We start from the raw sequence: 12,819 nt of genomic DNA, 5'->3' as shown, positions 1-12,819 counted from the left end.
ATTTCGAGTCGTACAAAATGATAGGATTAGAAGAAGTCATCTATCACATAATTGAAACAACAATTACGTTAGCATATAAATATATCACATATAATGTTTTTGACCAAATGATAAGCAAAAATCAGTAAAAACAGATATGGTCATAGTCCAGACTCACTAATGCATCCTAACAATTACCAGTTAAACACACTAATATAATTTCTGGTTCCCTATGACCTCAAGCTCGGATACCAACTGTAACGACCCATCAAAATCGCTATTGACGCGGCACGTTAATCATTGATTCCACAGTGAGGTTTTGACCTCTATATGATACGTTTTGATAAAATATTGCATTCATTAAAATAAGTGACTTTCTAAATATAGAAAGTTATAAACATGTGAGCGAGTGCTTAGGTATAAGCAAAACCCCAAAATACATAAATCTTTAATTTACAGGTTGACATCACAGTCCAATTATTTATTACACAACGCAGTTTTATTTAGAATGCAATAAACTTTATACAAAGCATGAGAGACTCTATGCAGGCAACAAGCACATCACGGCGGAAGCAGTCTAAGGACCTGAGAATAAAACGTGCTAAAAAGGTCAACACGAATGTTGGTGAGTTATAGGTTTAATTGCTCGAGTCATAAATATATATAAAGATAGACCACAAGATTTCATCAAAAGTTTATCAATAGATTCTACGTAACAGAGTACCCTGGTAACTAAACTTAACGCTATAGTGATAATTACCCCATTCGTTTTAATACACATAAACCAACGTGTCTTAAACTCAAATAACATACGTCCGTTAAAAGGCTAGCGCTCTAGCTCGAACGGGGATGTCAAGCCCTATGGATCCATATACAATTATTCACGCCCACCAGTCCATATCCTATGTACTGGCAGCTACTAGTTACCAAAGCTAAGGGATTTTTGGTTTAACTCAATGTAGAATTTAGTATGTACTTGTGTCTTATTGCATTTAAAATAAATTGCATGTATTCTCAGCCCAAAAATATTTAAAGTATTTAAAAAGGGATCTATAACTCACAGTTCAATATTGAGACTCAATATTGTAGGCAAATTGCGTAGATGTAATGATGGTAGATGACTGTATAGTTGGCCTTGGATTCAAGAACAATACCCCGAACAATACCCAAAGAGGATAGAGCAATTGAGACAGATCATCGCATTTAACCAAAGAGGATTCTAATTTCCTTAATTACCGAAGAATCAAATCTTATTACGAAGATTTTCTCTAAATCCCTTGAACTCCGGAAATCAATCCTATCTACGTCAAAAGATATAACGAATCTACATTTATTCATTTCACTCTTTTGTGATAACTTCACTCGTACTCTTCACAAAATCAAATTGTTTTATATATATTACTCATTGATGATAAAACTCTAATTTTCAGCTCGTATGCGTCATAAAACATACTTATTGTCAGCCATGACCATCCCAATCAAATTTCGGGACGAAATTTCTTTAACGGGTAGGTACTGTGACGACCCGGAAATTTCTGAACAAATTTAAACTTTATCTTTATATCATTAGATAAATATTTCAAACCTATATATTACGTACAAATTTACAATTCTAAATAAAAATATATATATTTTAACTTAGTCATAAAATGTCCTGATTTAAAATAATATATTTTGATAAACAACGAGCCACTGATATATAGAAGCAAATGACCACAACGCTCAATTTTATAAGTTACATTTTTTATAAGATAATTTATTGACGAGTAAGTCAAATTATTAATAAGGGTACACGTCGCGTAACATAAAAGACTAGTTTTCTAAACGTACGAAAGTGCGCTCGAAAAACCGAAAGTGGTACATGAGTCGAGTGACAACGTACGAGTCATTTGAACAAAAATTATATTTTTACTACACACGTAAATATAATATAATATTTAATTAATTCTAAAGATTAAATATATTATATATTAAATAATATATAAATCTATATTACATAATGAAATGAAAGTGTCGGCATTGAATAAAATAATCGAATGGTTCCAGTTCTTTTCATCCATGCGAGCGCATGGGAACTTCTCAAGACACTCATGCGATTGCATGAGTGTCAGCTGCAGCTCAACTCTATAAAATGCATTCATTTTCTGCTTTTGTAATCCATCTATCTCCCACTCGATATCTCTCACTTATATATTTATAATAATAATAATAATAATAATAATAATAATAATAATAATTATTATTATTATTATTATTATTATTATTATTATTATTATTATTAAGATTAATATTATTATTAATCTTATTGTTATTAGTAGTACTAGTATTATTAGTATTAGTAGTATACATAAAATACTACGACGAGGTCATATCCAAATGATTTAAAATAAAATGGTTTTTCGAGTAGGATAGAGCTAAGGAAATTATGGGTTATAGCTATGGATGTTATGGGTAATGTTCATGGGTATGCTCATGAGGTCAATTTAGTGTTTATCATCTCCGTTGCATCTACGTACCTTTCCTGCAATATTGAATCTCAATATTGATACGTGAGTACTTATAATTTAATTTTTACATACTAATAGTGTATCCCTGACTAGTGCTCGAGTATATATATTTATGCATGCTTGTATGCTAAATTTTGTCGTTAAACAGTTTATGATGAATCACGAATTAAATACATATATTACTGATAAAAGGTATATGATATGCATATTTTTGGAAAGCTGGCGAAAAATCAATAACTTTTCATTTAGAAATCGCGTAATTTCGATGAATGAATTAAAAGATATGGTCAATTGAATTATGATTAACATTAATTGGAATTGCTTTTGAATCTACAATTAATATTTAAACAACTTGTTTGTAAGATTGATAATTAGGATTTTCAAATATTACTAATCGAGTAAATGCATTTCTATATAAGGCACGTCTCGATTTGTTGAACAATTGTCAAAATTGACTGTTTTATCAAATTTTAAAGCTTTATAAAACTATAGTCTAATTATTCAAGTATTGGAAAACCATGTGAAATGTTAAACTATTTCCGATTACCATGATCATTCAAACTATAGTATAGATTTTAAAAGATCATATTGGGTCAGGTTGACTTTTTGAAACGACTTTGGATAACTTTTGTATGTCGATCTCGAGCATTAGGATTGTGATACACTATGACCTGACCTAGCTTGATAGACATTTATTGACCAACATATGTTCTCTAGGTTGAGATCTATGGTTATTTGGTAATCCGAGTTTCATATTAATTATAAACTTTTCATATTAATTGGTTTCTTTGCGAGGTTTTGACCTCTATATGAGACGTTTTTCAAATCTTGCATTGGTTTTTAAAAAAAACAACCATAACCTTTATTATTGAATAAAGGTCTTAATGACATAATTTAGATTGTCTATCAAAGACAATCTCCTCAAATAAATAAGTTTTTACACAACCCATTACAATATGATCAAATATATTACAACAAATACTCCGAATGCAATTTTAATAAATATAAACAATTATGCCGACTCCAAATATTGACCTCGGGTTGGCATACGACAGCGGAAGCGTTTTTAATATTCACCTGAGAATAAACATGCTTAAAACGTCAACAAAAATGTTGGTGAGTCATAGGTTTAATTTCTACATAATAATCATAACATTTAATAAGCCACAAGATTTCATTTAATTAAATGTGCAGGATCATTACAACTGCAAAAATCATTCATACGATGAGTCGCCTGGTAACCGACCTTAACATAGAGCGCTTAAGATATCTGGTGAAATGTCCCGTTCTTATTGATTAAAAACGTTCCATATTAATTGATTTCGTTGCGAGGTTTTGACCTCTATATGAGACGTTTTTCAAAGACTGCATTCATTTTTAAAACAAACCATAACCTTTATTTCATAAATAAAGGTTTAAAAAGCTTTACGTAGATTATCAAATAATGATAATCTAAAATATCCTGTTTACACACGACCATTACATAATGGTTTACAATACAAATATGTTACATCGAAATCAGTTTCTTGAATGCAGTTTTTACACAATATCATACAAACATGGACTCCAAATCTTGTCCTTATTTTAGTATGCAAAAGCGGAAGCTCTTAGTATTCACCTGAGAATAAACATGCTTTAAACGTCAATAAAAATGTTGGTGAGTTATAGGTTTAACCTATATATATCAAATCGTAACAATAGATCACAAGATTTCATATTTCGATACACATCCCATACATAGAGATAAAAATCATTCATATGGTGAACACCTGGTAACCGACATTAACAAGATGCATATATATAAGAATATCCCCATCATTCCGGGACACTCTTCGGATATGATATAAATTTCGAAGTACTAAAGCATCCGGTACTTTGGATGGGGTTTGTTAGGCCCAATAGATCTATCTTTAGGATTCACGTCAATTAGGGTGTCTGTTCCCTAATTCTTAGATTACCAGACTTAATAAAAAGGGGCATATTCGATTTCGATAATTCAACCATAGAATGTAGTTTCACGTACTTGTGTCTATTTTGTAAATCATTTATAAAACCTGCATGTATTCTCATCCCAAAAATATTAGATTTTAAAAGTGGGACTATAACTCACTTTCACAGATTTTTACTTCGTCGGAAAGTAAGACTTGGCCACTGGTTGATTCACGAACCTATAACAATATATACATATATATCAAAGTATGTTTAAAATATATTTACAACACTTTTAATATATTTTGATGTTTTAAGTTGATTAAGTCAGCTGTCCTCGTTAGTAACCTACAACTAATTGTCTACAGTTAGATGTACAGAAATAAATCGATAAATATTATCTTGAATCAATCCAGGACCCAGTGTATACGTATCTCAGTATTGATCACAACTCAAACTATATATATTTTGGAATCAACCTCAACCCTGTATAGCTAACTCCAACATTCACATATAGAGTGTCTATGGTTGTTCCGAAATATATATAGATGTGTCGACATGATAGGTTGAAACATTGTATACGTGTCTATGGTATCTCAAGATTACATAATATACAATACAAGTTGATTAAGTTATGGTTGGAATAGATTTGTTACCAATTTTCACGTAGCTAAAATGAGAAAAATTATCCAATCTTGTTTTACCCATAACTTCTTCATTTTAAATCCGTTTTGAGTGAATCAAATTGCTATGATTTCATATTGAACTCTATTTTATGAATATAAACAGAAAAGTATAGGTTTATAGTGGGAAAAATAAGTTACAAGTCATTTTTGTAAAGGTAGTCATTTCAATCGAAAGAACGACGTCTAGATGACCATTTTAGAAAACATACTTCCACTTTGAGTTTAACCATAATTTTTGGATATAGTTTCATGTTCATAATAAAAATTATTTTCTCAGAATAACAACTTTTAAATCAAAGTTTATCATAGTTTTTAATTAACTAACCCAAAACAGCCCGCGGTGTTACTACGACGGCGTAAATCCGGTTTTACAGTGTTTTTCGTGTTTCCAGGTTTTAAATCATTAAGTTAGCATATCATATAGATATAGAACATGTGTGTAGTTAATTTTAAAAGTCAAGTTAGAAGGATTAACTTTTATTTGCGAACAAGTTTAGAATTAACTAAACTATGTTCTAGTGATTACGAGTTTAAACCTTCGAATAAGATAGTTTTATATATATGAATCGAATGATGTTATGAACATCATTACTACCTCAAGTTTAGTAGGTAAACCTACTGGAAGTGACAAGAAATGATCTAGATTCAAAGGATCTTGGATGGCTTGAAAGTTCTTGAAGTAGGATCATGACACAAAAACAAGTTCAAGTAAGATTTTTACTCGAATTAAGATAGTTTATAGTTGTAGAAATTGAATCAAAGTTTGAATATGAATATTACCTTGAATAAGAAAGATAACCTACTGTATATAACAAAGGTTTCTTGATCTTAGATGATTACTTGGAATGGATTAGAAAGCTTGGAAGTAAATTAGTAAACTTGAAGGGATTTTTGAAGTGTTCTTGAAATGTTCTTCCTATGATGATTATAGCTTGATTCTTGAAGTGATTTTTGATGAAGATGATGATTAACTACTGGAAAAATACGTTCATAATAGTGTGTGTGTGTTGAGAGAGAATTAGAAAGAGAATTGGAAGTGAAATCGAGTGAATGATGAGTGGTAATTGGTGAGTGGTGAGTGGGGTTAAAAGGAGTTCTAGTTAGTTGACTAGCTCATGGTAGAAGTTAAAATTGATTAGTCATACATGACATAATCAAGAGTGGAATCCCATGCTAGTTCCTATTGGTATATACTCATAGTAAGTACGTTTTGAAGCTGTGTATAATACGGGTAAGAATACGACTAGAATTCTTGATGAAAGAAAAGAATGGAAAAGTAACTGTAACCATTTTCATTAAGTATGTGTGTTTTGATATATGTCTTGAAGTCTTCCAAAAGTATTTTAATACATCTAAATACACTACATGTATATACATTTTAACTGAGTCGTTAAGTCATCGTTAGTCGTTACATGTAAGTGTTGTTTTGAAACCTTTAAGTTAACGATCTCAATTAATGTTGTTAACCCATTGTTTATTATATCTAATGAGATGTTAAATTATTATATTATCATGATATTATGATATATTAATATATCTTAATATGATATATATACATTTAAATGTCGTTACAACGATAATCGTTACATATATGTCTCGTTTCGAAATCCTTAAGTTAGTAGTCTTGTTTATATGTATATAACTCATTGTTAATATACTTATGGAGATACTTACTTATCATAATCTCATGTTAACCATATGTATATCCATATATATATCGTCATGTCGTTTTTACAAGTTTTAACGTTCGTGAATCGCCGGTCAACTTGGGTGGTCAATTGTCTATATGAAACATATTTCAATTAATCAAGTCTTAAAAAGTTTGATTGCTTAACATGTTAGAAACATTTAATCATGTAAATATCAATCTCAATTAATATATATAAACATGGAAAAGTTCGGGTCACTACAGTACCTACCCGTTAAATAAATTTCGTCCCGAAATTTTAAGCTGTTGAAGGTGTTGACGAATCTTCTGGAAATAGATGCGGGTATTTATTCTTCATCTGATCTTCACGCTCCCAGGTGAACTCGGGTCCTCTACGAGCATTCCATCGAACCTTAACAATCGGTATCTTGTTTTGTTTAAGTCTCTTAACCTCACGATCCATTATTTCGACGAGTTCTTCAATGAATTGAAGTTTTTCATTGATTTGGATTTCGTCCAACGGAATAGTGAGATCTTCTTTAGCAAAACATTTCTTCAAATTTGAGACGTGGAAAGTGTTATGTACAGCTGCGAGTTGTTGAGGTAGCTCCAGTTGGTAAGCTACTGGTCCGACACGATCTATAATCTTGAATGGTCCAATGTACCTTGGATTTAGTTTCCCCCGTTTACCAAATCGAACAACGCCTTTCCAAGGTGAAACCTTAAGCATGACCATTTCTCCAATTTCAAACTCTATATCTTTTCTTTTACTGTCCGCGTAGCTCTTTTGTCGACTCTGGGCGATTTTCAATCTTTGTTGAACTTGGATGATTTTCTCGGTAGTTTCTTGTATTATCTCCGGACCCGTAATCTGTCTATCCCCCACTTCACTCCAACAAATCGGAGACCTGCACTTTCTACCATAAAGTGCTTCAAACGGCGCCATCTCAATGCTTGAATGGTAGCTGTTGTTGTAGGAAAATTCTGCTAATGGTAGATGTCGATCCCAACTGTTTCCGAAATCAATAACACATGCTCGTAGCATGTCTTCAAGTGTTTGTATTATCCTTTCGCTCTGCCCATCAGTTTGTGGATGATAGGCAGTACTCATGTCTAGACGAGTTCCTAATGCTTGCTGTAATGTCTGCCAGAATCTTGAAATAAATCTGCCATCCCTATCAGAGATAATAGAGATTGGTATTCTATGTCTTGAGACGACTTCCTTCAAATACAGTCGTGCTAACTTCTCCATCTTGTCACCTTCTCTTATTGGCAGGAAATGTGCTGATTTGGTGAGACGATCAACTATTACCTAAATAGTATCAAAACCACTTGCAGTCCTTGGCAATTTAGTGATGAAATCCATGGTAATGTTTTCCCATTTCCATTCCGGGATTTCGGGTTGTTGAAGTAGACCTGATGGTTTCTGATCTTCAGCTTTGACCTTAGAACACGTCAAACATTCTCCTACGTATTTAGCAACATCGGCTTTCATACCCGGCCACCAAAAATATTTCCTGAGATCCTTGTACATCTTCCCCGTTCCAGGATGTATTGAGTATCTGGTTTTATGAGCTTCTCTAAGTACCATTTCTCTCATATCTCCAAATTTTGGTACCCAAATCCTTTCAGCCCTATACCGGGTTCCGTCTTCCCGAATATTAAGATGTTTCTCCGATCCTTTGGGTATTTCATCCTTTAAATTTCCCTCTTTTAAAACTCCTTGTTGCGCCTCCTTTATTTGAGTAGTAAGGTTATTATGAATCATTATATTCATAGATTTTACTCGAATGGGTTCTCTGTCCTTCCTGCTCAAGGCATTGGCTACCACATTTGTCTTCCCCGGGTGGTAACGAATCTCAAAGTCGTAATCATTCAATAATTCAATCCACCTACGCTGCCTCATATTCAGTTGTTTCTGATTAAATATGTGTTGAAGACTTTTGTGGTCGGTATATATAATACTTTTGACCCCATATAAGTAGTGCCTCCAAGTCTTTAATGCAAAAACAACCGCGCCTAATTCCAAATCATGTGTCGTATAATTTTGTTCGTGAATCTTCAATTGTCTAGACGCATAAGCAATCACCTTCGTTCGTTGCATTAATACACAACCGAGACCTTGCTTTGATGCGTCACAATAAATCACAAAATCATCATTCCCTTCAGGCAATGACAATATAGGTGCCGTAGTTAGCTTTTTCTTCAATAACTGAAACGCTTTCTCTTGTTCATCATTCCATACAAATTTCTTCCCTTTATGCGTTAATGCGGTCAAGGGTTTTGCTATTCTGGAAAAGTCTTGGATGAACCTTCTGTAGTAACCGGCTAGTCCTAAAAACTGGCGTATGTGTTTCGGAGTTTTCGGGGTTTCCCACTTTTCAACAGTTTCTATCTTTGCCGGATCCACCTTAATACCTTCTTTATTCACTATGTAACCCAGGAATTGAACTTCTTCCAACCAAAATGCACACTTTGAAAACTTAGCGTACAATTCTTCCTTCCTCAATACTTCTAACACCTTTCTCAAATGTTCACCGTGTTCTTGGTCATTCTTTGAGTAAATAAGTATGTCATCAATGAAAACAATGACAAACTTGTCAAGGTATGGTCCACACACTCGGTTCATAAGGTCCATGAACACAGCTGGTGCATTAGTTAAACCAAACGGCATGACCATAAACTCGTAATGACCGTAACGTGTTCTGAAAGCAGTCTTTGGAATATCATCTTCTTTCACCCGCATTTGATGATACCCGGAACGTAAGTCAATCTTTGAATAAACAGACGAGCCTTGTAGTTGATCATATAAGTCGTCGATTCTCGGTAGTGGGTAGCGGTTCTTGATGGTAAGTTTGTTCAACTCTCGGTAGTCGATACACAACCTGAATGTACCATCTTTCTTCTTGAGAAACAAAATAGGAGCTCCCCACGGTGATGTGCTTGGTCGAATGAAACCACGCTCTAAAAGTTCTTGTAATTGGCTTTGCAGTTCTTTCATCTCGCTGGGTGTGAGTCTGTAAGGAGCACGAGCTATTGGTGCAGCTCCTGGTACAAGATCTATTTGAAATTCAACGGATCGATGTGGGGGTAATCCCGGTAATTCTTTCGGAAATACATCGGGAAATTCTTTTGCGACGGGAACATCATTGATGCTCTTTTCTTCAGTTTGTACTTTCTCGACGTGTGCTAGAACAGTATAGCAACCTTTTCTTATTAGTTTTTGTGCCTTCAAATTACTAATAAGATGTAGCTTCGTGTTGCCCTTTTCTCCGTACACCATTAAGGGTTTTCCTTTTTCTCGTATAATGCGAATTGCATTTTTGTAACAAACGATCTCTGCTTTCACTTCTTCCAACCAGTCCATACCGATTATCACATCAAAACTCCCTAACTCTACTGGTATCAAGTCAATCTTAAATGTTTCGCTAACCAGTTTAATTTCTTGATTCTGACATATATTATCTGCTGAAATTAATTTACCATTTGCTAATTCGAGTAAAAATTTACTATCCAAAGGCGTCAATGGACAACTTAATTTAGCACAAAAATCTCTACTCATATAGCTTCTATCCGCACCCGAATCAAATAAAACGTAAGCAGATTTATTGTCAATAAGAAACGTACCCGTAACAAGCTCCGGGTCTTCCTGTGCCTCTGCCGCATTAATATTGAAAACTCTTCCGCGGCCTTGTCCATTCGTGTTCTCCTGGTTCGGGCAATTTCTAATAATGTGGCCCGATTTTCCACATTTATAACAAACTACATTGGCATAACTTGCTCCAACACTACTTGCTCCGCCATTACTCGTTCCGACAACATTTGTTCCTTTTGTTCTATTAACCCCTGGTCCGTAGACCTCACACTTCGCCGCGCTATGACCATTTCTTTTACACTTGTTGCAAAATTTGGTGCAGAACCCCGAGTGATACTTTTCACACCTTTGGCATAGCTGCTTCTGATTGTTGTTGTTGTTGCGGTTATTATTGTTGTTGGGATGATTGTTGTAGTTGCTGTTATTGTTGTTGTTGTTGTTGTTGTTGTTGTTGTTGTTGGGCCGTTTGTTGTAGTTGCGATTGATGTTGCGATTGTTAGGATAATTGTTGCGATTATTGTTGTAATTGCTGTTGTTGTTGTATTGGTGATTCTTATCACCATTTTCCTCCCACTTTCTTTTGACTTGCTTCACATTGGCCTCTTCAGCAGTCTGTTCTTTAATTCTTTCTTCAATCTGGTTCACTAGTTTGTGAGCCATTCTACATGCCTGTTGTATGGAGGCGGGCTCGTGTGAACTTATATCTTCTTGGATTCTTTCCGGTAATCCTTTCACAAACGCGTCGATCTTCTCTTCCTCATCTTCGAATGCTCCCGGACACAATAGGAACAATTCTGTGAATCGTCTTTCGTACGTGGTAATTTCAAATCCTTGGGTTCGTAACCCTCTAAGTTCTGTCTTGAGCTTATTGACCTCGGTTCTGGGACGGTGCTTCTCGTTCATCAAGTGCTTGAATGCTGACCACGGTAGTGCGTACGCATCATCTTGTCCCACTTGCTCTAGATAGGTATTCCACCATGTTAACGCAGAACCTGTGAAGGTATGCGTAGCGTACTTCACTTTGTCCTCTTCAGTACACTTACTTATGGCAAACACCGATTCGACCTTCTCGGTCCACCGTTTCAATCCGATCGGTCCTTCGGTTCCATCAAATTCCAAAGGTTTGCAGGCAGTGAATTCTTTATAGGTGCATCCTACACGATTGCCTGTACTGCCAGATCCAAGGTTATTGTTGGTATGTAGCGCAGCCTGTACTGCGGCTATGTTTGAAGCTAGAAAAGTACGGAATTCCTCTTCATTCATATTCACGGTGTGTCGAGTAGTCGGTGCCATTTCCTTCAAAATAGTCAAATGGAACAAGTTAATCATACAGAATATTAAGAGTAGTTAATAGTATTTCGTAGCATAATATGAACTCATTTATAAAAGCTTTTTCTTCATATTAGCGTTTTATAAGTTTAAATTCGGGTAGTACCTACCCGTTAAGTTCATACTTAGTAGCTAATATACAATTCAACTACTACAATTCTATATGGAAAACTGATTATAATAATATTTCGCGTTCAAACTTTTATACAATATTTTACAAACTTACAATACCGCTTATTTTACATAAAGCATGAAATATAGCACACAATAACTTTGATACAAGATAGTTGTGAAGATAATTCTAGCTAGTACACAAGTCGTTCAGCAAAGGCAATAAAGACATGTAATTCATACGTCCAGAAACAAGTCATGCATTCTGGTTTTACTAGGATTACTTCCCATCCTTGGTCTTGTGGAACATAACCGTTATGGCCGTTGATAAGACAGCGTGTTGTAACGTCGTCAAAGGGACGAGGGTTACGTAATGTCCAACAGTCCCGTAACAATCTAAAAACCTCATTTCTTACCCCAATTACCGACTCCGTCACTTGTGGGAACGTTTTGTTTAATAGTTGTAGCCCGATGTTCTTGTTCTCACTTTGGTGAGAAGCGAACATTACTAATCCGTAAGCATAACATGCTTCTTTATGTTGCATGTTAGCCGCTTTTTCTAAATCACGAAGTCCAATATTCGGATATATTGAGTCAAAATAATTTCTTAACCCGTTGCGTAAAATAGCATTTGGGTTCCCCGCAATATATGCGTCAAAGTAAACACATCGTAACTTATGGATTTCCCAATGTGATATCCCCCATCTTTCGAATGAAATCCTTTTATAAACCAAGGCATTCTTGGAACGTTCTTCGAATGTCTTACAAACTGATCTCGCCTTAAATAGTTGTGCCGAGGAATTCTGACCGACTCTAGATAAGATTTCATCAATCATGTCTCCGGGTAGGTCTCTTAAAATATTGGGTTGTCTATCCATTTTGTGTTTTTATACTGTAAAATAGACAAGAGTTAGATTCATAAAAAAAATACTTATTAATACATGCAATTTTTACATATATCATAAAGCATAAGCACACTATATTACATATATTACACCACACGAATACAACTATCTTATTCCGACTCGCTCGTTT

Source organism: Rutidosis leptorrhynchoides, chromosome 6 (assembly GCF_046630445.1).
Source record: "Rutidosis leptorrhynchoides isolate AG116_Rl617_1_P2 chromosome 6, CSIRO_AGI_Rlap_v1, whole genome shotgun sequence".
Taxonomy (NCBI): Eukaryota; Viridiplantae; Streptophyta; class Magnoliopsida; order Asterales; family Asteraceae; genus Rutidosis; species Rutidosis leptorrhynchoides.
The sequence above is the reverse complement of the archived record's forward strand: the minus strand, read 5'-3'. Positions refer to the sequence as shown.